General features: G+C 41.5%; 1 non-coding gene across 1 annotated transcript; it reads right to left on the reverse strand.

Moving 5' to 3' along the window:
* Positions 1-6,358: 6,358 nt before the first annotated feature.
* On the reverse strand, positions 6,359-6,464 carry LOC140975962 (small nucleolar RNA R71). Its single transcript, XR_012175098.1, has one exon. It is a non-coding gene; the product is annotated as a small nucleolar RNA R71 (small nucleolar RNA).
* Positions 6,465-26,726: the final 20,262 nt, after the last annotated feature.

Below are 26,726 nucleotides of genomic sequence, written 5' to 3' on the forward strand. Positions count from 1 at the left end.
AAAACTCTGATGTAAGTTTTATTCTATTGTCAATGTAAAGACAATGTTTTATTTATGAAAAAGACTGGTTATTTGGCTATTTGCTAAGAGGCTTATTGTTATTTGATTAACAATGCCAGATGTCACCGACGCTTCGATCTCGGGGCGTGACATTTAAGTGGTATCAGAGCCGTCAGGTTCATAATCGCGCTGGGATTTTGATAGAAGTCAAATTTTGGCAAAAGCCTAGTGCATTCCTATTTGAAATAAACTCACCCATCGGATTCATTCACGTGTTATGTCGACGTCATTTCCTTCGAAATTCAAAGTCTATCTCCTTCAATGATTCTGAAATTTCTAGTATAGAAAGTTCCACGAAAACTTTGTTTCAATCAAAATTTTGTACCTTTCTATCCTTTACTTTGATACCATTCTGAAATTTTATCTCAATTTATGGTCTTGTACTCGTGCTCAAGCCGCACTTCGCATGCGTCAACTTACTAGAGGAAAACAACATAAACAAGAACTCACGAAGATCAAGAAACTGCTTCAAACTGATGTACAACATCTCAACCATCACCTTGATCGAGCAAAGAGCCAGCTCGCCCTAACACTACGTAACCCGTCCCACGTGGTACGACTAGTTTCCCCTAATCGAAAGTTGATAGTAAGAATTAAAACTTAGAAGAATCTTGCTAACCGCTCTCGTCATCAACATGAAGACCTTTCTATCAAGCAAGAACGTTACATCGCCAATCTTCATGGTGCAATGGATAGACTGCGCACCTTGTCGTGGAAAACGTGGAAGAAGAAGAAGAAGCACCTATGGATGTAGTAGAAAAAGAACAGTAATGTTGAAAAATGATAATGTAGGGTAGACTGGTATATGATACGATAAGAAAGAAGGGTAATATTTCTTTGGGAATTTACAAAAATAAATTGAATTATATTGGGAATGCACCTATCTGATATAAGTTGACTTACATTTTTGAGAATTTACCTATCAAAGATAAGCTTCCGACTTAAGATGAAATGTTTGACTCGGGGATAGTATATTATTTATGAAAATCTAAGATAAGAATTATATAAGTTTTGATTTTGGGATGATAAGCAATAAATTTAAATAAGTAGCATTTTGGAATATTTAATGAAGGTAAGAAACAATAACTTAAGAAATTAAGGTCATTACCTGAGGTAAATAAAGAGAGTTATGAGATATTGGTGGATATCGAGGAAAGTGTAACATGTATAATAAGTTCCGACTCTTCTTATAGTATAAAAAAAAATAGGGGGAAGATTTGATGAGAAAAACATCCAAAGAAACTTGTTTGTGTTAAAGCATGCTAGGCTCATAATCCTGATTAAAGAAAAATTTAGTAAAAGAAGAATTGTTTGAGGAATTAGTTTCTTCCGTACAAGGTTGAAAGAAATTTTAACTGTGTTATAACTATTGGGACTTAAGTCAATAGGCTGATAAGCAATTATGTTCTAAGATTCTATATCGGTTTTAAGTTTGAAGATAGAAATCGTGATAATTTAGAATAAAATAAATATGGATACGCATATATTCAGTGCCGATTTTATTTAGTGTACTATGGTAAATTTCAACGTCATTCTGAGAATTGGTTGGTTGGACAAGAATCATGCAGTGGTAGATAGTCGAGGCAAGCATACCAAACTCCAATCCAAGGATAAGGAACATAAATCCTTCCTTCCTGCTTCTCAGACCTAGAAAGCCATGGAGTATGGTTAAGAAGTCTAACTAAGAATAATGAGAGAAGCAAAAGAAGGAATTGAGCTCAAGATATAAAATATTCATGTGGTATGGAAGCTCTGAAAATGTTACTTTGAGTTATCTCAGACTGTGAAGTAGAATTCGAAAGTAAATTTATAGCTCGTGCTACGCTAAAATCTAAGGAACCCTAGCGAATGGTTTCAGTTGAAGTCAAGGAGCTAAAAATTTGATTCCAAGATTTGTTAGACAGAAACAAATCAGACCAAGTGCCTCTCCTTGGGGAGATTCAATTTTATTGATACAGAAGAATGGTGAAAGTACAAGATAGTGTGTCATTCTACAAAGAACTCAATAAGATCAAGAACAAATGTCATCTTTTCAAGAATAGATGACTTTTTCAATCAGTTAAAAGGAGCTAAGATCTTTTCAAAGCTTTGTCTAAGGTCAGACTACCACAATTGAAGGCCAAGGCAGAGAATATTCCTAAAACCACCTTAAAAAGAAAAGGGTATGGACACTATGAGTTCACGATAATACCTTTTGGCCTGACCAATGCTCCAGCAACATTCATAAAACTCATGAACAGAGTGTTCAAGAAAATTCCTCAACAAGTTTGTGGTAGCATATATTGATGACATTCTTGAATATTCAACAAGCGAGGAAGACCGCAAGGAAGATCTTCCTCCTGCTGTGCAGATGCTCAGAGAAAAATAACTATATACTAAATTTAGGAAATGTGAATTTTGACTAAAAAGTATCACATTCTTGGGTCATATAATCTCTGAAATGGGCATATCAGTGGGTCACAAGAATGTGGAGGCAATCATGGACTGGCCTTGACCAAAAACTAGAATAGAAGTTCGAAGCATTCTGGGATTAGTTGGCTATTAAGAAAATGTGTTGAAAAATTTTCTTCCGCTCACCAATCTCACTCAGAAGAACTCTAAATTTAATTAGATTGAGGAATGTGAGAAGAGTTTTAGATCCTGAAAAGAAACTCGCTTCTACGCCAATATTAGTACTTCTCGAATAAACCAGGAATTTCACCATTTACAATGATGCATCAAAAGAGGATTGTGATGTGTTCTCATTCAAGAGAGCAAGTAATTGCCTATGTATCGATGAAAATAAAATCATGTGAGCAAAATTATCCAACACATGATATTGAATTAGCCACAATTGTATTTGTGCCAAAGATCCATAGAATCAAATTCTTTGGTGTCATATGTGAGATATTACCGATCACCAAAGCCTCAAATACCATTCACACAAAAGGGATTAAACATGAGGCAAAGATGGTGGATCGAACTATTGAAGATATTTTTAGGGCGTGTGCCATGGACCTCGGAGGAATTAAACAAACACCTTCCTTTGATTGAATTTGTCGATAACAATAATTATCATGGAAGTATTGAAATCAGAGAGAAGGCTATCATGATACTTGAATTGTTGATAAAGTAGCTATTATCAAGGAAAAATGCAAGTCAACTCATGATCGATAAAAGAGTTGGGCTGATTTAAAGTGAAGACCGTTGGAGTTTGAAAATGGTGAGAAAGCTTATGTTAAAGTTTCTCCTATGAAAGGAGTGGTTCGATTCAGCAAATCTAGAAAGATAACTCCAAGATATGTCGGACCGTTCAAAATACTGAGAAAAATGGGAAACCTAGCTTATCAGCGGGCTTTACAACCAAGCACGTCTTCCACATCTCACAGCTAAGGAAGTATGTTTCATATCGAGGTAGCATTCTTGAAGTTGAACCGCTACTAATTAAAGGAAATGAGAATGAGGAAATGAAATATGAAGAAGTCCCTATTCGAGTAATTGACACCAAATACCAACTGCTGAGATGCCGAACAATTCCATGTGTCAAGATACAATGGTCAAATCATATGGAACGAGAAGCAACTTGGGAATTTGAAGAACGTATGCGCACTCGGCACCCTCACCTCTTTAAAGATTTAGCTAACTCAAGTTTCGAGGATGAAACTTCCAATAAAGAGGGTGGGATGTGAGAACCCGGATTTTTCGAAGCAAAGCACCTCAAAAAGCTCGGAAAGTAGCTCAAAAAGAAGCCGAGGCAATGCAAAACCTTTAGAATTGAGGGTACGTCACTCGAAAGAGGAAACCCTTAGCTCACAAGCTAAAACCTTCAGCTCAAGGAAGCTCCAAGATTCTTGGAAAAGAAACCTTCAGCTCACAAGCTAAACCTTCAGCTCAAGGAAGCTCAAAGATTCTTGGAAAAGAAACCCTCAGGTCACAAGCTAAACCCTCAGGTCAAGGAAGCTCATTGATTGTCGGGAAGGAAACCCCTAGTTCAAGGACTTGATCTTTCAGCTCAACCAAGCTTGTCCTAACAAGACCAAAAAGGGAGCTAAAAGATAAGCTAAGGGCTTGGATAAGTTAAATGTGCAAGAGATGACCATTGTGTTAACCAAGGAAAGGAGCTAAAAGACTAAGACATATTAAATAGGCAAGAAGTGACTCATGAACTAACCAAGATGACTCTTGAATTGGATAGAATTTTGACCAAAATAAATGTCAATTCGGCCATGATGATGAATGAAAAAGCAAAAATTTTCCTATAAATACCACCTCAATGTGTTGAAGAAACCACATGATAGAGGTGGATTTTACGTGTTTTTTCGTACCATGTTATGTCGCATTGTGTTGCATTTATCATTTAGATTTCACGCATTTTGTGTTATTTTAGCATAATTTATGTTTTTGTTACTCATGAGTTTAGTTGGTGAAAATGCAGGTGAGTCGAGAATAAAAAGAAAATTTAAAGAGAAAATTCGAAAGCCATCCGCCCGGGCGCACATTGCCATCAGACCGGGCGCTCCAAGGTGTGATAAAAATTCGAGATCTGCGCAAGTCATCGCGTCGAAGGAAAATTGAAATGCTTAATCCGCGAAGACCATCCGCCCGGGCGGAAACTTTTGTCCGCTCGGGCGCGATTGTATTTTTGGAAAATATTCTGCGTGATCCCTTGCCTAATTTTCTGGATGGAGATGATATGGTAGGAGGGGAGGCACGAAAACGAGGGGATTCAGACATTATTAAGGAGGGAAAAAGCTTGAGGAAGGAGAAAAGTGCTTAAGTTGAAGATTCGAAGATTTCCGGGCGTCGTTTCTCGCATTTTCGTCACGCATAGTATTTCTAATCTAGTTTTTATCTCTTAAACATTGTGTTGTTTATTTTCACTATGAATTCTAGTAGCTAACTTTAAAATATTTGTTGGGATTTAAGGAGATCCTATCCCAGACTTTGATTTAATTAATTTATATTTCGATTAGTGCGTTATTCTTGATTATACTATTGTTTTATCGTGTTGTTAGAGCGTAGCTAACTTTAATAACGTTTTTATATTGCGAGTGAGTTCGAGAGAATAACTTGTGATAGGAACGAGTAGTATAATCCGTGGATCTACAATTTGCAGAGATATATGAAATTGGATACGCGCCGATAGTCATAGTCCTAAGAGTCGAAAACTAGGGGATTTCATAGATCGGCGTGCAATTCACTCTTGATAAATAATTAAAGACATTTAATTACTTCACTGAGGAGAATTAGTTTGGCATAGCTCGAGAAAGTGTGTTCAATGAAATAGGAAATCCTGTCGGAAGGATAAATCACTAGCGAACGAATTAATTAATTAACGAGGGGTAGGTGAACTGATATTCCTAACAAATCAATTTCTAATTGAATTTTAATCAATCACTCTACATATAAATTCTTATTATTCAATTCTTGAATTAGTTTATTTGCATATTTATTTAAGTAGATTATTAATAAGCAATCAATCTATTTTCGTTGTTAAAGATTTAATAACTGACCTAATAATTGTCAAATACAGTCTTCAGTGGAACGATACTCGTACTCACGTACATTATACTATTACTTGACATCGTGCACTTGCGATTAATATTTGAGCATACAAAACTATATTTTTATTAAGGATTCCACAGTGCAAGTTTTGCTCGATCAAGTTTTTGGCGCCGTTGCCGAAGACTGTAAATTCACAATTTTATTTTTAGTTATTTTCTTTAGCATTGTTTTATTTCTCTTGAGCTAACACTCCATATTTTATTTCAGATATCTTTTCCAGTGCATGCCAAAGTCACTTGACGTGGAGCTTGAGCAGTTTGACCCTGAAATTGAAAGAACTTTCCGCAGGAGAAGACAGCAGCAGAGACTGAAGGAACTGATGGAGAGGCACGAGCACGAGTATGAAGAGGAACACCATGAAGAGAGACATATTGAGATGCCACACCGCATACCGAAGCTAGAGTATGCCCAACCGTCTCTGGATGGTGCACGCCCCAGCATTGTGAGGCCTATTGTGTGAGCAAACCACTTCGAAATCAAGCCAGCTATAATTCAGATGATTCAGAATACAGTCCAATTTGGAGGCACTGCAGTAGATGACCCAAACACGCACATCGCAGATTTTCTCGAAATTTGCGATACTTTTAAATTTAATGGAGTTTCTGATGATGCTGTCGGGTTACGTTTATTTCCTTTCTCCTTACATGATAAAGCTAAAGCATGGTTAAATTGTTTGACTATAGGTTCGATCACGACATGGGAGAACATGGCGAAAGCATTTTTATTAAATACTTTCCTCCATCTAAGACCATGAAGCTGCGGGCAGACATTACCACATTTGCTCAATTCGATCAGGAGTCTTTATATGAGGCATGGGAACGCTTCAAGGATATACTACGAAGATGCCCACATCACGAATTACCACTTGGGTTAGTCGTTCAAACATTTTATTATTGTTTGCTTACTCCTAACCGTACTATGATAGATGCTACTGTTTGTGGAAACTTGTTGAGAAAAACTACGGAAGAAGGATATGAGTTGTTGGAGGAAATGGCTGCTAGCAGTTATCATCCTCAATCTGAAAGGAACAACCAGCGGAGAAGTGCAGGAGTTCATCAGGTAACAGATTTTTCTGCCATTACTGCACAACTTGATGTGTTGAACAGGAAACTAGATGGCTTGAACATGGGTGGCACAGCTATGCGTCTTCAAGAGATATTATGTGAAAAGTGTGGAGGTGAGCATTTTGTGAAGGACTGTCAAGATGACAATCCATTTTATTTGCAAAATGAAGCACCGGTCAATCAAGTAGGACTCCACAACCGTCCAAGGAATGACCCATATTCGAATACATACAATCCTGGATGGAGGCAACATCCCAACTTCTCATGGGGTGGCCAAAACAGTCAGAATCGACCACATGGAGGACAACCATATGGAAAACAACCGATATACAGATCTTATCCTCCTAGAGAAGAAAAGTCCAACCTGGAGCAAATGATGTCTAAGTTTATTTCATCCACTGAAACTAGACTTCAAAACCAAGATGCATTGATAAAAGGGCTCGAGAATCAAATTGGACAGTTGGCCAAGATGATAGCAAGTAGAGAGCCGGGCACCTTGCCAAGTAACACAGAGACAAATCCAAAAGAGCAAGTGAAGGCCATCGAGTTGAAGAGTGGGAAAGTTTTAGAGACCAGAGAAAAAGAGAAAACTCAAACATTGGATGAGCATACTGATACATCTAAAGGTAAGTCTTCTAAAACTAAACCAACACCCACTGCAAAACCTAAAATTGTTGTACCTCCTCCTTTTCCTGCAGCATTAAAAAAGGCCAAACTGGATGCGCAATTCGGTAAGTTTCTTGAGATATTTAAAAATTTTCATATTAATATTCCTTTTGCCGATGCTTTGATGCAAATGCCGAGTTACGCTAAATTTTTAAAAGACGTCTTAGCAAACAAGAGGAAATTGGAGGATCATATGACAGTGAATCTAAACGAAAATTGCTCTGCTTTGGTGCAAAACAAGATCCCACCGAAACTTAAGGATCCATGGAGTTTTTCTATTCCTTGCATGATTGGTGATGTTGTTTTTCCTAAAGCGTTATGTGATCTTGGTGCAAGTATTAACCTGATGCCTTTTTCTGTGTTTAGGAAACTTGGATCGGGGGAACCTAAGCCAACGAAGATGTCTTTACAGCTGGCAGACAGATCTGTCAAGTATCCACGGGGAGTTATTGAGGATGTGCTAGTGAAAGTGGATAAGTTTATTTTTCCTGCTGATTTCGTGGTACTCGACATGGAGGAGGATATGGAGATGCCCCTAATTTTGGGGAGACCGTTCCTTGCGACTGGCAAGGCCCTGATTGATGTTCAAGAAGGGAAGTTGAGATTGAGAGTGGGCGAGGAAGAGATCACGTTTGATGTTTTTAGTGCACTTAAGCACACACTGCATTCTGATAGTTGTTATAGAATCGATGCTTTTGATTCTCTTGTGTCTAACTATATGCAGGGTGCTGCTGGAGATCCTTTGGAAGCCACTCTCACTACCAAACTGAGTGAAGATGACTTGGACGAAGAGAAAGCCGAAATAGTGGCATACCTCAATGCCAATCAGCCATGGAAGAGGCCAAGAAAGATGAGATTAGAGGACTTGGGAGATCGAAGAGACTTGTTCCCTCAGAAGTCCAGCCTGGAGGAGCCACCGAAGCTTGAACTCAAACCATTGCCTCCACACCTAAAGTACGTATACCTAGGTGAGAATAACACTTTACTGTCATTATTTCTTCTTCTTTGACAGATGTAATGGAGGACAAACTGCTGAAAGTTATAAAAGCACACAAAAGTGCATTTGCATGGAAAGTGGTGGATATAAAAGGGATCAATCCATCAGTTTGCATGCACAAGATCTTGATGGAAGATAAGTACTCACCCCTTGTGCAACCTCAGAGAAGATTAAATCCAAAGATGCAAGAGGTAGTAAAAGCAGAAACTATCAAACTCCTAGATGCAGGTATCATCTATCCTATATCTGATAGTGAATGGGTAAGTCCTGTTCAATGTGTGCCAAAAAAAGGTGGGATTACTGTGATCACCAATGAAAAAAATGAATTGATACCCACTAGGACAGTTACGGGATGGCGTGTGTGCATGGATTATAGGAAATTAAATGATGCTACCCGTAAAGATCACTTTCCACTGCCCTTCATTGTTCAAATGTTAGAGAGGTTAGCGGGTCATGAGTTTTACTGTTTTCTAGATGGGTATTCGGGGTATAACCAAATCATGATTGCACCTGAGGACCAAGAGAAAACCACTTTCACTTGTCCTTATGGCAATTTTGCTTTTAGACAAATGCCTTTTGGTTTGTGTAATGCCCCTGCCACTTTTCAATGATGCATGACCGCTATATTTCCTGACATGATAGAAACTTTCCTTGAAATTTTTATGGATGACTTCTCGATTTTTGGCCCTTCTTTTGATAACTGTTTGCAGAATTTGAAGATGGTGTTGATGAGATGCGAGGAGACGAATTTGGTACTGAATGGGGAGAAGTGCCATTTTATGGTACAAGAAGGCATAGTATTGGGGCACAAGATATTAGGGCATGGAATAGAGGTGGATAAGGCAAAAGTTGAAGTTATCAAGAACTTACCACCTCCGGCATCCATAAAGGGTGTTAGAAGTTTTCTAGGCCACGCCGGTTTTTATCGGCGTTTTATCAAAGATTTTTCTAAAATTGCCAAACCTCTATCTTCCTTACTTATGAAAGATGTGCCCTTTGATTTTAATTCTCACTGTTTACAGGCATACGAAGATTTGAAGGAACGCGTGGTGACGGCTCCTGTCTTGGTGGCACCAAATTGGTATCTACCATTCGAGATCATGTGCGATGCAAGTGATACTGCGGTGGGAGCTGTGCTTGGCCAGCGTCAAAACAAGGTATTTCATACAATTTACTACGCAAGTAAGACCCTTGATGAGGCTCAATTGAATTATGCGACAACTGAAAAGAAATTACTTGCAGTAGTATTTGCTCTTGACAAATTTCTCTCATATCTTGTTTTGTCCAAAGTCGTTGTTTACACCGACCACTCTGCACTTAAGTATTTACTTGCTAATAAAGATGCAAAGCCACGCCTACTTCGGTGGATTTTATTGTTGCAAGAATTTGATTTAGAAATAAAAGATAAGAAGGGTGTCGAGAATGTTGTAGCGGATCACTTGCCTAGGTTGGAGCTGATTAGTAATTACTGTGTAGATTATGCTATAAATGATTGGTTTCCTGATGAGCAGCTATTTGAGGTCAGACACTGTCCTTGGTATGCAAATTTTGCAAATTTTCTTGTCACAGGCACACCACTACCCAATCTATCGTTTCATTAGCGTAAGAAATTCCTTTCTGACGTGAAACATTATTTTTGGGAGAAACCATTTTTGTTTAAGATCTGTGCAGATTCTATGATCAGACGGTGTGTTGCAGAGGAGGAATTTGGTCAAATACTTAACCATTGCCATGACCGTGAGGTAGGTGGTCATTCTGGACCAACCAAGACGGCATCCAAGGTACTTGAATGTGGCTTTTATTGGCCAACCCTCTTTAAGGATGCTCTTTCTTATGTGCTTACCTGTTATAAATGCCAGCGGACATGTAACATATCTAACCGTCATGAAATGCCTTTGAATAATATTATTGAGTGTGAGGTTTTTGATGTGTGGGGAATAGACTTCATGGGACCGTTTCCCAGCTCTTTCACAAAAAAATATATTTTGGTGGCGGTCGACAATGTGTCTAAGTGGGTAGAGGTAGAAGCATTTGCCACCAATGATGCTCAAGTGGTCCTGAAATTTTTAAAGAAAAATATTTTTAACAGATTTGGGACACCACGAGCAATCATTTGTGATGGTGGCACCCATTTTTGCAACAAACTCTTTGAAAAATTTTAAGCAAATATGGTGTCACACATAAGATATCTACTCCTTATCACCCCCAAACGAGTGGTCAAGTGGAAGTGTCTAACCGAGAAATCAAGCGGATTTTAGAAAAAGTGGTAGGTGTCAGTCAAAAAGATTGGTCTGTAAGGTTAGATAATTCTCTTTGGGCATATAGGACTGCGTTCAAAACACCTATAGGCACTACACCATATAGGCTACTGTTTGGCAAAGCATGTCATTTACCTGTAGAGTTAGAGCATCGAGCATACTGGGCAGCAAAAGCACTGAACTTTAACTTTACTGATGCAGGGGAACGACGTCTGCTTCAATTGGACCAGTTGGAGGAATTTCGGAATCTGGCATATGATCGCACACTATCGTACAAGGAAAAGACAAAGAGGGCTCACGACAGGCGAATCATTGAAAGGGAATTCAAGGAAGGTGAAAACGTCCTGCTCTACAACTCTCGGTTGCGACTATTTCCCGGAAAGTTGAAGTCACGATGGTCTGGTCCATTCATGATTTCCAAAGTTTACCCATCGGGGCTGTAGAATTGCAAGATGGAAAGTCTGAGCCGTAACTTGGAATCACCCGGTTCCAAGACAATCCAAAATGAAACTGACAGACAGTCCAGCTCTCGACTATAAATTGAGAACTACCTCTCGATTCCCTTATCTTGCATTTAAGTCGAATTTTAGTCTATGTTCTTATTTTTTTAATTAAAAAAAAAGAGGGAAAGCCGTGAAGCTTCCGCCCGGGTGGACATTTATATCCGCCCGGGCGCACCCTTTTCAAAAAAATTTTTAAATGCCGAGAGTTATCCGCCCGGGCGGAAACTTACCTCCGCCTTGGCGGATCTCGAAGATTTAAAATCTGCAGCTTTCTTTTTCTCTTCCCATTCGAAACCCACTCCTCTTTCTTCGAAATTTTCCGCGCCTCCTCCCTAAATCTCACTCATATCTCTTGTCTTGTGTCAATTTTAGGTACAAATCGTGGGTCTCCATCTGCACCAAACATCAAGAAGCTATTTCTCCGGTCAAAAATTGAACTTTCCGGCCACCTCTACAAATTCCGGCCACCTTTGAAATTTCCGGCCGCCGCCTTCAAGTTCCGGCGAGCATTCTCTCGGTGACACCCCTCCTACTCCGGGCTTATTGGTCTTCAGAAATCTTCGTCAACGATGGCACCAAAAAAGGCTCGGGTAAGTCACACCGCTTCTTCCTCGTCATCGCATACTTCCCAATTATTTGTGAATACTGCTGCTAGGGAACGATATGAGCATGCGAAAATACATCGCGCTCCGATTCGGGAGCAAGGTTTCCAGCTTGAGCAGAATATTCTTATTATTAGACAAACTGCGAGTAGAGGATGGGGTAAATTTTGTTCGCAACCGCGAGCCGCAGTGGCACCAGTGGTGCGAGAATTTTACGCCAATGCGGCTGAGCGGAGCGACAGCAAGGAGTTTGTGAGAGGAAAATTGGTGGATTTTAGTTCAACAGAAATTAATAGGGTGCTTGAGACACCGGCGGTGGACGATTTGTTGTATATGGCATGGGCGGCAGAACCCGATTTAGAGTTGATGATGCGCTGCATCTGCTATCCGGGGTCTCCGTGGAAGACACCTGGATCGCACACCTGTTTCGCTGAAAAATATCTGCTAGTCCCGGCTGCGATGTGGTATGCTTTTCTAGCCACACGATTGATGCCAGTCGGGCACACGAGTGACGTCCAGAGGGAAAGGGCATTGTTGATATATGCACTGATCACACATATGCCGCTCAACGCGGGCAAAATCATTCATTCACAGATCCAGCTGAGCATCCATAATCCCAATGTGGCGTTATTCTTTCCCCATGTTATCACCGAACTATGTACGAGCGCTGGGGTGGTTTTTCAGGACGACGATGAGTGGCTGCCACCAACCAAGGCCCTCGATGACGCCAGCTGGCTACAGAAGACCGCGGTACGGCAGAAGGCCTTCCCTCAGTTTGGCCCTCTATGGGACAGCGTGACGTTTGATCCACCGCCACAGCAGCCTCAACCACCGGCCCAGCGACCTAGACATCGCCTTCTGCATGAGAGGATGTATGAATTGGCTGCATTTGCTGATCATCAGCTCCAGTGGCAGGATGTGAGTCAGACTTATCAGACTGCCATTGACGCCATGCTACGTCTGTCCCTGAGCCACAGTGGTATCGACCCGGCCCTTATGCCGCCCCCTATGCCAGCTTTCCCGCTGCCGTTCCATTTTCATTACGCCGATGTACCAGAGCCGGACGCTGGCGTCGTTCCCTCGGACGAGTACTAGGAGGGGGATCGGTGAGAGGGGAGTCACTTCTATCCCTTCTTTTCTTTATCGCATTTCGTTTCGTTCAGTTTATTTATTTTTGTTCATCTTGCATGCTTAGGGTATATCGAATTCATTTTGTTGTTCCTATCTATCTCTTTTTCTATCATCTGCTGCATTGGGGACACTGCTCGATTTTAGTATTGAGGGGTGGATGGGTGTTGTGTCGTCTGGTGCTTTGTTCGTATTGTTCGTTGGCATGTAGTTTTAGTTGTTTTGCGTAAGTTTGTGAGTCAGCCGACAGTATTCGATATAGTACTTGCTAGCCAAGGATGATTAAGAAGTGATGAGACATGCCCTGTTGATCGTGTACTCGCATTTCTTTAGCACTTACTGTGGTAGAAACATGAAGTTTTATTTCGAGTATTGAACTCTCTTCACACGAATGTTAGAACTAATGCATGCATGATAAGATGGTGAAAATTTTAAACTAAAGTGGGGAACAAAGATGTTTGAAGGTGTGAATTGAGCTTGACCATATTCTCTTGAATCGAGGTATCTATCAGTAAAAAAAAAAAAAGAAAGTTGGAGATGTAAGGTGTGGGGGAGCCGAATAAAGGAATGAAATTCTATTCCTGGCTAAAGTTGGAGATGTAAGGTGTTGTGGAGCCGAATTACGGCATGAAATCCTATTCCTGGCTATAAATGAAAAAACTCATGAATGTGAATCTGAAATGAAAAGTTATAAAATAGTCCTTTCATTGATGTATTCCTATTCAGAAAAAAAAAGAGGAAAAAATAGAAAAATAGTTGCCAATGGATACCGAGTGCAGAGGAATAGAGAAGAGTAAGTGTAAAGGCCTAGAAATCCGTGCTTGAAAAATTGCGGAAAAATTAAAAATTTTCTTTTTAAATAAATAAAATTGCCTCATTCATAATTGAACTGATAAATAAAGTTTTATGTTCAAAGTGGCAGCGGAAGAAATTAACATTTTTCGAAACAACAGTTAAAAATTTATCCAACAATATATAAAAATGACTGAGCAATCAAATAATAATAAATGCTGAACTGAGGTCCTCGGGTCCTACTACTGCCGACTCGAGCTGGCTCAATAGTCCCCGCCCTCGATCCCGACATCATCAGTACCTACAACAATCAAGTCCAGTGAGTCTAAAGACTCAGAATGCACATATCGTAAATAACAAGTAAGTAATATAGTAAGATTTGCATTGGATAAAATATCATGTCATGAGGCATACTGAAAATAACTTGTCCTGAGCAATTATAATACGTGCATAACTGAACTTAAAATCATAGTAAAAATGTTTGCTCCTTGGAGCCCTGTAATGAAATAGCTGTATATAATTTTATGGTGAGATTATGGTCCATGCAAGTGGTCCCTGAACTGAACTGAACTGAACTGACCGGTAACTTGCGACCGGGCCGGTAACTGGCGACCGGAGTTAATAATGTATGTCTGATCAGCCTACTGCCACGGTATACTAGGTAAAACAATTGAACTGACCGGTAACTGGCGACCGGACTTAAGCATGATAGTAGAGTGACCACAAGCAATATTGCATAAATCTCAAAATTTGTATTTTAGCATGTAATATAATTAATTAACATAATTAAATATCATGTAATAATTTTTTTTCTGATTTGATTGGATCACTCCCAGGCTCGATGCAACCTAAATATGCCATGAAAAATATGCAATAGCTTTATAATGTCCAACTATGCAATTAACCTTCAAAAATGTGACAATTACGCCTACCGACTTCGTATTTAATCATGATTACGAACCAACCCAAACCAACACTGAACCAACGTATAATCATGATTAAAATATGCTTAAAATTATGAATTTATGCTCCTAAAATGGTGAGGGTCGAAATCTAGGTGAATGGAGGCCAAAACATGAAAAGCTCTTTCGAGAGTCAATTTGGCGCATCGCACGGTAAATTCTCGTACGACTTCAAAATGATCCGAATCACAAACGGCCAAAAACGTGGCCTTCCTAACTCAATGAGGCAGTGTCCAGTCCAAGGCCATAGGCTAAAAGCCAACCAAGAACTCAAACGATGCCTCTGAATGGCGACATGCTTGTTGTCAAGAAAATTACAGCAGTTGCGTCTCTCTTTTGTTGCGTCGTTTTCGAGACTACCGGCTATTGGGGCTTGAACTACCGACCAGAGACTCTTAACAACATCCCAAGGAATGATTTGAACCATGGCTAAGGGCCCTAGGCCAGCCACAATTTGCATCATACCAGAAACAACTCAAGGAATTCACCCGAGAGCACCTTTGCGCGCGTGAGGGGTGTTTTGCTTTGTTCGTTGTCTCGTGTCGTTCCAGTGGCCATTTCATTGACCATGGCACAATCTAGAAATCTTGGGGTATGGTATGAGCCGTGGCTAAGGGAAATAGGCCAAACCAGATCCACACCATCCCACCAATAATCGAAACACAAGTGCCGTCAAATGAAGGGGCCAAAAGGGAGGGGGCTGTTCTTGTTCTTTTAATTTGAAAACCGATTAACCATGGACCAAGCCACCAAAAGGGAAACTTAGTCACGTCTTAGACATGCTAGGGAAGTGATCTAACCATGGCTACAGGCCCCTGGGGCAGCCAAGATCAGATCCTTTCCCCTTGACAGCAAAAACTGAAATTTCGAAGCACAAAATGGCAGCGGTGGAAAGCTGCTGTCATTTTCGGGTTTCATCATGCATGGGGCTGGTTTGAATGGACCAAAATGGTCCTAATGCATCCTATTACATGTCTAGATGTCGCTTTGGGAGCCTGGAGTCGAACCATAACCTGAAACCCACAAAATAATGCAACCCGTGAACTGCACAATGAAGGGCCGAAATCTGCATGTACATTTTTTTTTGAAATTTCTTGGTGTGTTTCGGTTTTTGCATATAAAAGGTAATAATGTAATGTTAAATAAATGATAATAGGACTTGATTGAGGTTTGAAAGAAATAAAGACATGCCTTTGTTTCGTTTGAATGAAAAACGAAAGAATACGACGACTCGGCGCGGAGGAGACGGAGTTGCTTCTCTTGTTTTCTTTCTTGTTTTTTTTTCCTCCTTATTTTTACCGTAGGCTCTCACGGTTTATAGTGCTGAAGGAGGCTGGAATTTTTTTTTCGAGATTATGGAGTGGGAGGGAGTCTAGGAAATTAAATGGGAAGATACAAGATAAAGGGAAGGGAAAATATTCTTTCTATCTACTAGTTTGAGTGATAAGGAAAAGAATGATATCAAAGATTTTTCTTGGGGATACTAGAGGTGTATATGGGCGACCTTAAGGTCTAGGTGCAAAGGGAGGATTGGTTTAATTAAATATTGGTAGTGATTTAAAAGTTGGGGAGGATAAATCTATCTAGAATAATTAAGGGGATAAACAAAGAATGAGTTGAAATAAAAATCACAATTAAATCTTTAAAAAAAAAAGGAGCATGGCCAATTTTTTTTTATCTAGCTAGGTGGGGTGGGATCTTGCTCAATTAATTACCATAGAAGATTTGTGGTGATATAATTATCTACCAATAAAAATGGATAGGAAAACTATTAATTGAATGGGTTGCCAACTAAAATTTTAAATTAAATCCTTGGGGTCGAAAATTACAATAAAAGTGGAAGAAGAATATTTCTTAAATATTGAAATTTAAATCTTTAGTGTTTTATCTACTCATTAAATATTTTAAAGAATTAAGGAATTAATTATTGGACTCAATTTACTACTTATCTCAAGTTATTTAAATAATTCCTTAAACCTTCTTTTACAATGAATTTACTTATTATTTATCTTAAATAAATTTCAGGAAATGTTTTCTTAACATTAAATTTTATCTCTTCATTTTAACTCCGGTCCGGCCTCACTTAAAGAACTGAAAAGAATAAAATTTACACTACTGAATAAAATAATTAACTTCAAAGAAAGCATTTAAATATTCATGCATTGAAGTCAATTTAATTTAAAATACTAGAATTATTCATGGCTTATACGTAGTCTAATTACGGGTTCTACAACTCTCCCCCCTTAAAGAAATTTCGTCCTCGAAATTAGAACTCACCGAATAACTCGGGGTACCGACTTCTCATTTCTGGTTCAGACTCCAAGGTAGCTTCCTCCTCTGAATGGTTGAGCCATTTGACTTTGACACGCTTAACCAACTTGTTCCGAATTTTCTTCTCCTCTCTGTCTAATATGTGCACTGGTCTCTCCTCATAAGACAGATTCGGAGTAAGCTGCAACGGCTCAAAATTCAGCACATGCGAAGGATTCGCCATGTACTTTCTCAGCAAGGAGACGTGGAACACATCATGTACTCCGGCCAGATTCGGCGGAAGAGCAACACGATAAGCTAGCGTCCCAACTCTGTCGAGGATCTCAAACGGTCCAATAAATCTCGGACTGAGCTGCCCTTTCTTCCCAAATCTCATGACACCCTTCATAGGTGCCACCTTCACGAAACATGGTAGCCGACTGCGAACTCTAGATCTCTCCTCCTCTGATCTGCATAACTCTTCTGTCGACTCTGAGCAGTCCTCATCCTATCGCGGATCTGGGCTACTACATCAACAGTCTGCTGAATAATCTCTGGACGCAACTCGGCTCTCTCTCCTACTTCATCCCAATGAACAGGAGATCTGCACTTACGACCATACAGTGCTTCGTACGGAGCCATACCTATAGACGACTGAAAGTTGTTGTTATAGGTGAACTCCACTAATGGCAAGTTCGACTCCCAACTCCCAGAGAAATCAAGGACGCAAGCACGGAGAAGATCCTCCAAAATCTGAATGACTCGCTCTGACTGCCCATCTGTCTGCGGATGAAAAGCTGTGCTAAACAGCAACTTCGTACCCATGGTCGAATGCAAACTCTTCCAAAACGAGGAAGTGAATATGGGATCTCTGTCAGATACGATAGAAACTGGAATACCATGAAGTCGGACTATCTCTCGGATATACAACTCTGCATACTGAATCATGGTGAATGTCGTCTTAATAGGCAAGAAGTGCGCTGATTTGATAAGACGATCTACAATCACCCATATGGCATTCGATCCCCTGGCTGACTTCGGCAATCCGGTCACAAAGTCCATGGTAACATTCTCCCACTTCCACTCAGGAATAGGAAGAGGCTTGAGCATACCTGCTGGTCTCTGGTGCTCTGCCTTCACTAACTGACAAGTCAGACACTCGGAAACAAACCGTCTGATGTCCTTCTTTATACCAGGCCACCAATACAATAGCTGCAGATCTTTGTACATCTTCGTACACCCTGGGTGAATAGAGTACGGCGACGTATGGGCCTCTGATAAGATGTTTGCTCGGATAGAATCACTGCTAGGAACCCATATCCTGTCTCGGTATCTCACTATTTCGTCGCTGACTGAATACAAAACACTGCCCTTGGCCTCATCTCTCTGCTTCCACATGGCCAACTGCTCATCTGCTGGTTGACTACTGCGAATTCGGTCAATGAGCGAAGACTGGATAGTCAAGGTAGATAGACGAGGAAATCTACCTCAAGAATATGACTCTAGATCAAACCTCTGTATCTCAATCTGAAGGGGTCTCTGAATCGTCAAATGAGCCATCACTGCAACTTTTCTGCTCAATGCATCCGCAACTACATTAGCCTTATCCGGGTGGTAGCTAATGTCACAGTCATAATCCTTCACAAGCTCCAACCAACGCCCCTGACGCATGTTCAACTCCTTCTGCGTAAAGAAATACTTCAGGCTCTTGTGGTCGGTAAAGATCTGATACTTCTCTCCATACAAATAATACCTCCAAATCTTCAAGGCAAAAACTACGGCGGCCAACTCTAGATCATGGGTAGGATAGTGCTTCTCATGAGTCTTCAACTGTCGAGAAGCATACGCTATGACCTTCACATGCTGCATCAATACTGCGCCCAAACCGAGCTTCAAAGCACCGGTATATAGCACAAACTCACCGGGCCCTGACGGCATAGCCAAAACTGGTGCTGAGATAAGAGCTTGCTTCAAAGTATCGAAGCTCTTCTGACACTCCTCGCTCCACACAAATTTCACATTCTTCTTAGTCGGTGCTGTGATTGGAACTGCAATCGAGGAAAATCCCTTAATGAACTTCCGGTAGTATCCTGCTAGGCCAAGAAAACTGCGGATCTCTGATGCATTCTGCGCCACAACCCAATCTCTGACTGCTGCAACTTTCGCTGGGTCTACCTCAATGCCACTGCTAGAAACAATGTGGCCTAAGAACGCAACCTTCTCCAACCAGAATTCGCATTTACTGACCTTTGCGAATAATTTGTGCTTCTGCAATGTCTGCAACACTATGGTCAGATGCCTGATGTGATCCTCTTGATTCTTGGAGTAGACGAGGATGTCGTCTATGAACACTATCACAAACTGATCAAGGTACGGCTGGAATATGCGATTCATGAGATCCATGAAAATCGCTGGCGCATTCGTCAATCCGAACGGCATCACAAGGAACTCTTAGTGGCCATAACGAGTCCTGAAAGCTGTCTTCAAAACATCGACGTCTCTCACCCTCAACTGGTGATAACCTGAACGCAAATCTATCTTGGAGAAAATCGAAGCTCCCTGCAACTGGTCAAACAGATCCTCAATCCTCGGAAGTGGGTATTTATTCTTCACTGTAACCCTGTTCAGCTCCCGATAGTCAATACAAAGCCTCATTGAGCCAGCCTTCTTCTTAACAAACAATACTGGCGCGCCCCAAGGTGAGAAACTCGGGCGGATGAACTCATTATCAAGAAGTTCCTGAATCTGCTTCTTAAGCTCTGCCATCTCTGTCGGTGCAAGTCGGTACGGTGCTTTGGAGATCGGAGCCGTACCTGGCATAAGCTCGATAGAAAACTCCACCTCTCTCTCAGGTCGCATACTAGAGACGTCTTCAGGAAAAACGTCTAAGAAGTCTCTAACAATCGGAACATCTGCGGCTGACTGACTGGGTGTCACGGGGATAGATATAAAAGTTGCTAAAAATGCCCGGCACCCTCTATGCATGAGCTTCCTAGCCTGGACATAAGGAATAATGCGCGGTAAAGGAAAGTACCTGTCCGGCTCAAATAAGAATTGAGTCATTCCAGGCGGTCGGACTAAAATGGATCTCCACTGAAAGTCGATCAAAACTATGTTCCGCAGTAGCCAGTCCATGCCCAATATGATGTCAAACTCTGGCATCGGCAATAATATCAGATCCGCATACACAAGATTTCCATGCAGCTCAAGGTCTATGTCACGGATCACGTTGGTGGCCGTTATCTCCACTCCCGAAGGCAATGATACTGAATAGGCTACATCTAGCCCGATGGTCTTAACTTTGAGAAAGTTCGCAAAGACCTCTGAGATAAATGAGTGGGTAGCCCCTGAATCTATCAGGGCTTTGGTGGCTGAGTCGGCTATGAAAATTCTCCCCGAAAATTCGGAACACTAAGCTGAACCCAAATAATCATAAGAGCTAGGCTTATAGACATTCAAAGGTCACAGTTCTCCTAACTAAATCCCGAAAATAATACTGAGTAGAGCATGCAATCCTATTGCAATTCTAAGTTCAAAATCTTAATCCTGATTCCCAAAACATTGGAATGCACAAATATAAACTTAAAGCTGTAAGGTACCTGTCATCAACATGGTATCGGGGTTCGTCTCCGCAGCATGGAGAGCTAAAACCCTGCCTTGGGTAGGCAGATTCTTCCGGGGGCACTGTGGCATCATGTGGTCCGTGCTGCCACACTTATAACATTTCCCTGAACCAAACATGCATACTCTAGGGTGGCGACGTGAGCACTTGGGAAAGACTGGGTGCTTAAAAGTCCTCGGGACGGCACGTCCCTGCTGCTGCTGAGGTCTTCCTCTATTCCTGGGCGGGCCGTGATACGGCCTCCTATGCTGATGTTGGTGCTGCTGAGGAGGAGGAGGGCGGTGTGGTACCTGAACTGGTCGCTTTCCCAAGCGATCCCTCTCAATATCTCGCTGATCATGCTCTGCGGCTAGGGCTTTGGAGACAGCGACCTCATAAGAAGTAGGGTCAGACACCCTAACATCACGGCGCAAGATTGGCCGTAGACCCACCAAGAAATGCATCAACTTGGCCCTAGTATTATTCGCGATCAGGGGGACAAAATGACAACCCCTTTCAAACTTACGGATGAACTCCGTAACAGTCATATCTCCCTTTCTAAGGCTCATAAACTCCATGGTCAATCGGGTGCGCACCTCATCCGTAAAATACTTGGAGTAAAACACTTCTGTGAAGCGCGTCCAAGACAGTGTAGCCAAGTTCAGGGCTACTGAAGCTCCCTCCCACCATAGGCGGGCATCTCCTCCGAACAGATAAGAAGCACAACGAACTCGATCTGAATCTCCAAGCTCCATAAACTCGAAGATAACCTCGAGGGACTTGATCCATCCCTCGGCAATCATGGGGTCAGACGTCCCTGAAAACTCCTTTGGACGCATCTTCATGAATCTCTCGTATACAGCTTCGGGCCCTGTCGGCCTGGTCGCCACGGCGTTGTTCCCCGCAAACTGTGCGAAGAACTGCGTCATCCCAGCAAGCATCTGGGCATTCATATCTGGAGGAGGGGGTGGGGGTCCGTACCTCTCCTGCCTCTGCTCATCTCGGTCCTCCTGGCGAGGCTCATCCACTCTCGTACACTCGAGAATGCGTCTAGGGCCATACTCTTCCATACATAACCCATACGTAACTAACATGCATAATTCCATAATTTATTTACATTTAAATACTGAACAATAAAAATACGGGCGCAAATATCTCATGAAATCATGCTGCTGAAATTAATTCATGCTTTAAATAAAATGCGTAAATGAAAAACTTACAGACCAAACGTGACTTTGTGAGCTTCTCGAGGTCAGTAGTAGTATAACCCTATACAGAACCATTGCTCTGATACCAGCTGTAAAGGCCTAGAAATCCGTGCTTGAAAAATTGCCGAAAAATTAAAAATTTTCTTTTTAAATAAATAAAATTGCCACATTCATAATTGAACAGATAAATAAAGTTTTATGTTCAAAGTGGCACCGGAAGAAATTAACATTTTTCGAAACAACAGTTAAAAATTTATCCAACAATATATAAAAATGACTGAGCAATCAAATAATAATAAATGCTGAACTGAGGTCCTCGGGTACTACTACTGCCGACTCGAGCTGGCTCACTGTTCCCCGCCCTCGATCCCGACATCATCAGTACCTACAACAATCAAGTCTAGTGAGTCTAAAGACTCAGCATGCACATATCGTAAATAACGAGTAAGTAATATAGTAAGATTTGCATGGGATAAAATATCATGTCATGAGGCGTACTGAAAATAACTTGTCATGAGCAATTATAATACGTGCATAACTGAACTGAAAATCATAGTAAAAATGTTTGCTCCTTGGATCCCTGTACTGAAATAGCTGTATATAATTTTCTGGTGAGATTATGGTCTATGCAAGTGGTCCCTGTACTGAACTGAACTGGTCGGCAACTGGCGACCGGGCCGGTAACTGGCGACCTGACTTAATAATGTGTAATGCCCGAGATTTTATTTCATTAATTTGAAATGAATATTTGATTCATTGATATGATTATAGATAGAGCACGTTGAACTTGGATTGAAGTTATTGAGTTGTAATTATGTGCGAGGACAGAAGGTCTCGCGCATATGCGCGGTTGGTGGGCGCGCATATGTGCGAGCTGTGTGATTCCAAAATGTGCTGAGACGAAGGTCTCGCGCATATGCGCTACAAGAGGCGCGCATATGCGCGAGTTGTCCAGAGTAGTGGGCGCATATGCGCCGAGAAGGGGCGCGCATATGCGCCAGCAGATTACATTGTTATATGCCGAGACAGTAGGTCTCGCGCATATGCGCCGGTTGAGCTCGCGCATATGCGCGAGACGTGCAGACCAAAAATGAAGCCACTTGTCGTAGCCATGCATATATAATGTGGACTTAGTCTAATTCCTTCGAGATTTGCAGCCAGAAATTGAGAGAGAAACCTCCATAGCTAAAGCTTCATTTCACCTTGGATTTGTGATTGTACATGATCCTGCCATCCGATTTTCAATCCAAGTGTAGATTCTTGCTCTTCTCATTACTAGCTTCAAGAGGATGTAAGTATCTTTTAGTTTCAGCATGTTTGGGAGTTTACATATTGGGGAAATTCTGATATGCTTGTAATTATGTGTTCTCGAAATCATTGACATCGTAGAAACGTAAACGAATCGAGAAAGTGATACCGTATGTGATTGTTATGAGTTTTCCAGCATGTATTGGGTGGAAATGATGCAGATTTGGAGATCTTGATATATAGATTATGATGGTTGTGAGTTGAGGATTTGACTTGTTGATATATGTTGCGATTTGAGTTGATCGGTATTGAGAAATCACGCCGTTATGCCATCGAATTGTATTGAGATTGAATAATGAGTTGTACAAGACTTGCTTTGAGTTGTGTCTTGATAGATTATATCTATACATTGTCATTTCAGATTTGTTGTGATAAGCTTCCACATCAAGACCTCTACATTTCTAAAGACTACGACGAGAAAGGTATAATTCATGTTGATTCGGGGATATATAACTCGAATTAGATCTGATTTGAGTTTCCCAAAATCACATACTAAATTGTTATCTTTTTATATGTTGATGCTTTGTTTATAGATTTATATTCAAGCATTTAAGATAGGAAAGACATTGGCAAACTTGCCAAGCTAGACGTTCGGTGATATCGACGCATAGTAGCAGAATTTACTCCGATTGTAGATATTCAATACAGACAGGACCGAAGTCTAGGAATAAGACGTACCGTCACCCTGATTGGGAGGGTAGGTGGCAGACTGTGACGTTTTATTCACACCGGGATCCTAGAGTTAGAGTCAACTCGAGTCAAGATATGATTTCGATTTCATTTGCATGCTGATATTGATTTGGTGTCATAGATTATGGAACCTATTGCCATTGATTCTATTCCGGATAGCATGTTTCATGATTTATATTGTGTATATCCATGTGTACATGTTTTATACTGGGATTTGTTCTCACCGGAGTTTCCGGCTGTTGTTGTGTCTGTATGTGTGCATAACACCAGGCGGGGCAGGATCAGGGTCGAGACGAGGATGATTGAGAGTTGATAGCGTGGTGATCACGGGCGTAGCAGAATAACTAGTTGTGGTATTAGGCGTGTATTAATACTTTTAAGTACTAGTTTGATTGTATAACTGAAATGAGAAATGTATTTGCTTTTAATGAAATGCAATAAATTTTATGTATGTGTGTTATGTTAAAAGCAAATTTTTGACCCACATTTTCTAGCAAAGATCCATTTAATCCCAATGATGATCGAGTTAGAGCCCGGGTCCCCACAACAGGTGGTATCAGAGCGATAGATCCTTTAGATTGAAATAGAATAGAATGAGTAGTAGGTTCTGTATAGACTGAGATAGAAGAGAGTGAGCGGGGTAGATCGAGTCGTCTTCCTTGCTTATATCATGCTAGCACACGTCATGATTTATTGCTTTCCCTATGATATGCTGTATTGTTCTCTGAGTTGATTACAACATCTACTTGCCAAGACTGAATCAGAACCGATTCTGGATCAGAAGTATATGATCAGAGGAGGACTGAGACAGATTGTATAGACTGTATACTAATCCATTTGATAATCAGATATGCCTCCTCGACGAGTACCGCAACCAGTAGCAGGTCGGGCACAAGAACCGGGCAGTACTTCCAATGATCCGATGGATGTGACCGCTACACCGATGGAGACCTTGTTAAAGCGGTTTCAGTCGTTCCGACCACCGACACTAAAGGGTACAGAAAATTCCGTTGAATGTGAAAGTTGGCTCGATGACATCGAAATGTTATTTGAATCTCTTGACTATACCAACGAACGACGAGTTAAACTGATTGGGCATCAACTGCAAGAAGTTGCCAAGAATTGGTGGCTTACCACAAAGAGGGCCTTGGAGCATCGGGGTACAGAGGTCCCTTGGAATGTGTTCAAGACAGAGTTCTATCAGCGATTCTTTCCCGTCTCCTACCGAAAAGACAAAGGTGCTGAATTTGCCAACCTGGGACAGGGACAGCTGAACATCGAAGAATATGTCGCTAAGTTCTCCACATTGCTCAGATTTGCTCCTCACGTTGCTGGGAATGACGAGGCCGTTGCGGATAAGTTTATCAATGGCCTGAATCCGGAGATATTCATCTTGGTGAACACGGGACGACCCAACAATTTTTCTGATGCCTTGAATAGGGCGAAGGGAGCAGAAGCCGGGTTGTTTAGGCAACGAAGCACTTCTTATACCACTCAGACTCCTAGACCACCCCAGTCCTCGGGTCAGTATCAGCAACCACCTCCCAGATTCGAGAGTGTTGGTAGCAGCAGCGGGAGGAAAGACAGTTTGAAAGCGAAGGGGAAGCAGTTCAAGAAATCAGGGAGCAGTTCGTTGAGCTCCAGTGGGCCGAGCCAGACAGGGTCGGGCCAGAGATCAGAGTATACAGGGGTTTACTGTAGTTCTTGTGGAGGTAGACATGCCACTGAACAGTGTCAGGGCATGATGGGTCGCTGTAACATTTGCAGACAGCGGGGCCACTTTGCCAAGTTCTGTCCACAGAGAGGTGCACAGCAGACTCAGAGTGTAGGAGCATCTGGCTCTGTAGCTCAGCCAGAGAGGCAGGCATCATCTGTTCATTCATTCCAGCCAGCCCCTACATCGACACAGCCCAGAGCTAGGGGTAGCCAGACGATGGGCCAGCCGCCGAGACAGCAGGCTCGAGTGTTTGCGCTGACAGAAAAGCAGGCTCAGGATGGCCCTGATGACGTGATAGCAGGTAATTGTTCGCTTTGCGGTTATCCTGCTTATGTCCTGATAGACACAGGTGCATCACATACATTCTTATCTGAGCGTTTTGCATTGGCATATGCATTGCCTATTGAGTCGTTGTCTACTGTAGTGTCTATCTCTCCTCCTTTAGGGACAGGGTTGATATCAGTGACATCTGTTAGATCATGTTTACTACAGTATGATGGGCATGAGATAGATTTAGACTGTATTGTACTTGGGTTATCTGATTTTGATTGCATTATTGGTATCGACATGCTAACCAAGTACAGAGCGACAGTAGACTGTTTCCACAAGATTATTAGATTCAGACCAGAGATGGCTGAAGAGCGGAAGTTCTACGACAAAGGGTCTAGAGCTAGGATTCCTTTGATTTCAGTATTGTCTATGACTCTATTACTACAGAAAAGAGCAGAAGGGTTCCTTGTTTATTCAGTTAATTTACTGAAATCGAGTCCTACCTTGGCAGATGTGCCAGTGGTTAGCGAGTTTGCAGATGTGTTCCCCGATGAGATTCCGGGATTGCCTCCAGTCAGAGAGGTAGATTTTAGTATCGACCTAGTACCAGGTACGGTTCCTATTTCTCGAGCTCCTTATAGAATGGCACCGATAGAGTTGAAAGAATTGAAAGAACAGCTTGAAGATTTGCTGGCCAAGGGATATATCAGACAGAGTGTATCTCCTTGGGGCGCACCAGTGCTATTCGTACGAAAGAAAGAGGTTCGATGAGATTGTGTATCGATTACCGGCAACTGAACAAGGCAACAGTAAAGAACAAGTACCCATTGCCTCGCATCGACGATTTGTTTGATCAGTTGCAGGGATCCTCTGTCTATTCCAAGATCGATCTGAGATCTGGATATCACCAGCTGAGAGTTAGAGATGTTGATATACCGAAGACAGCATTCCGAACCAGGTATGGACATTATGATTTTATTGTCATGCCTTTTGGTTTAACGAATGCGCCAGCGGTGTTTATGAGTCTGATGAACCGTGTCTTTCAGAGGTATCTGGATGAGTTTGTGATTGTTTTTATAGATGATATTTTGGTTTACTCGAGAAAT

The sequence above is a fragment of the Primulina huaijiensis genome, chromosome 4, assembly GCF_012295235.1.
Source record: "Primulina huaijiensis isolate GDHJ02 chromosome 4, ASM1229523v2, whole genome shotgun sequence".
NCBI classification, from domain to species: domain Eukaryota; kingdom Viridiplantae; phylum Streptophyta; class Magnoliopsida; order Lamiales; family Gesneriaceae; genus Primulina; species Primulina huaijiensis.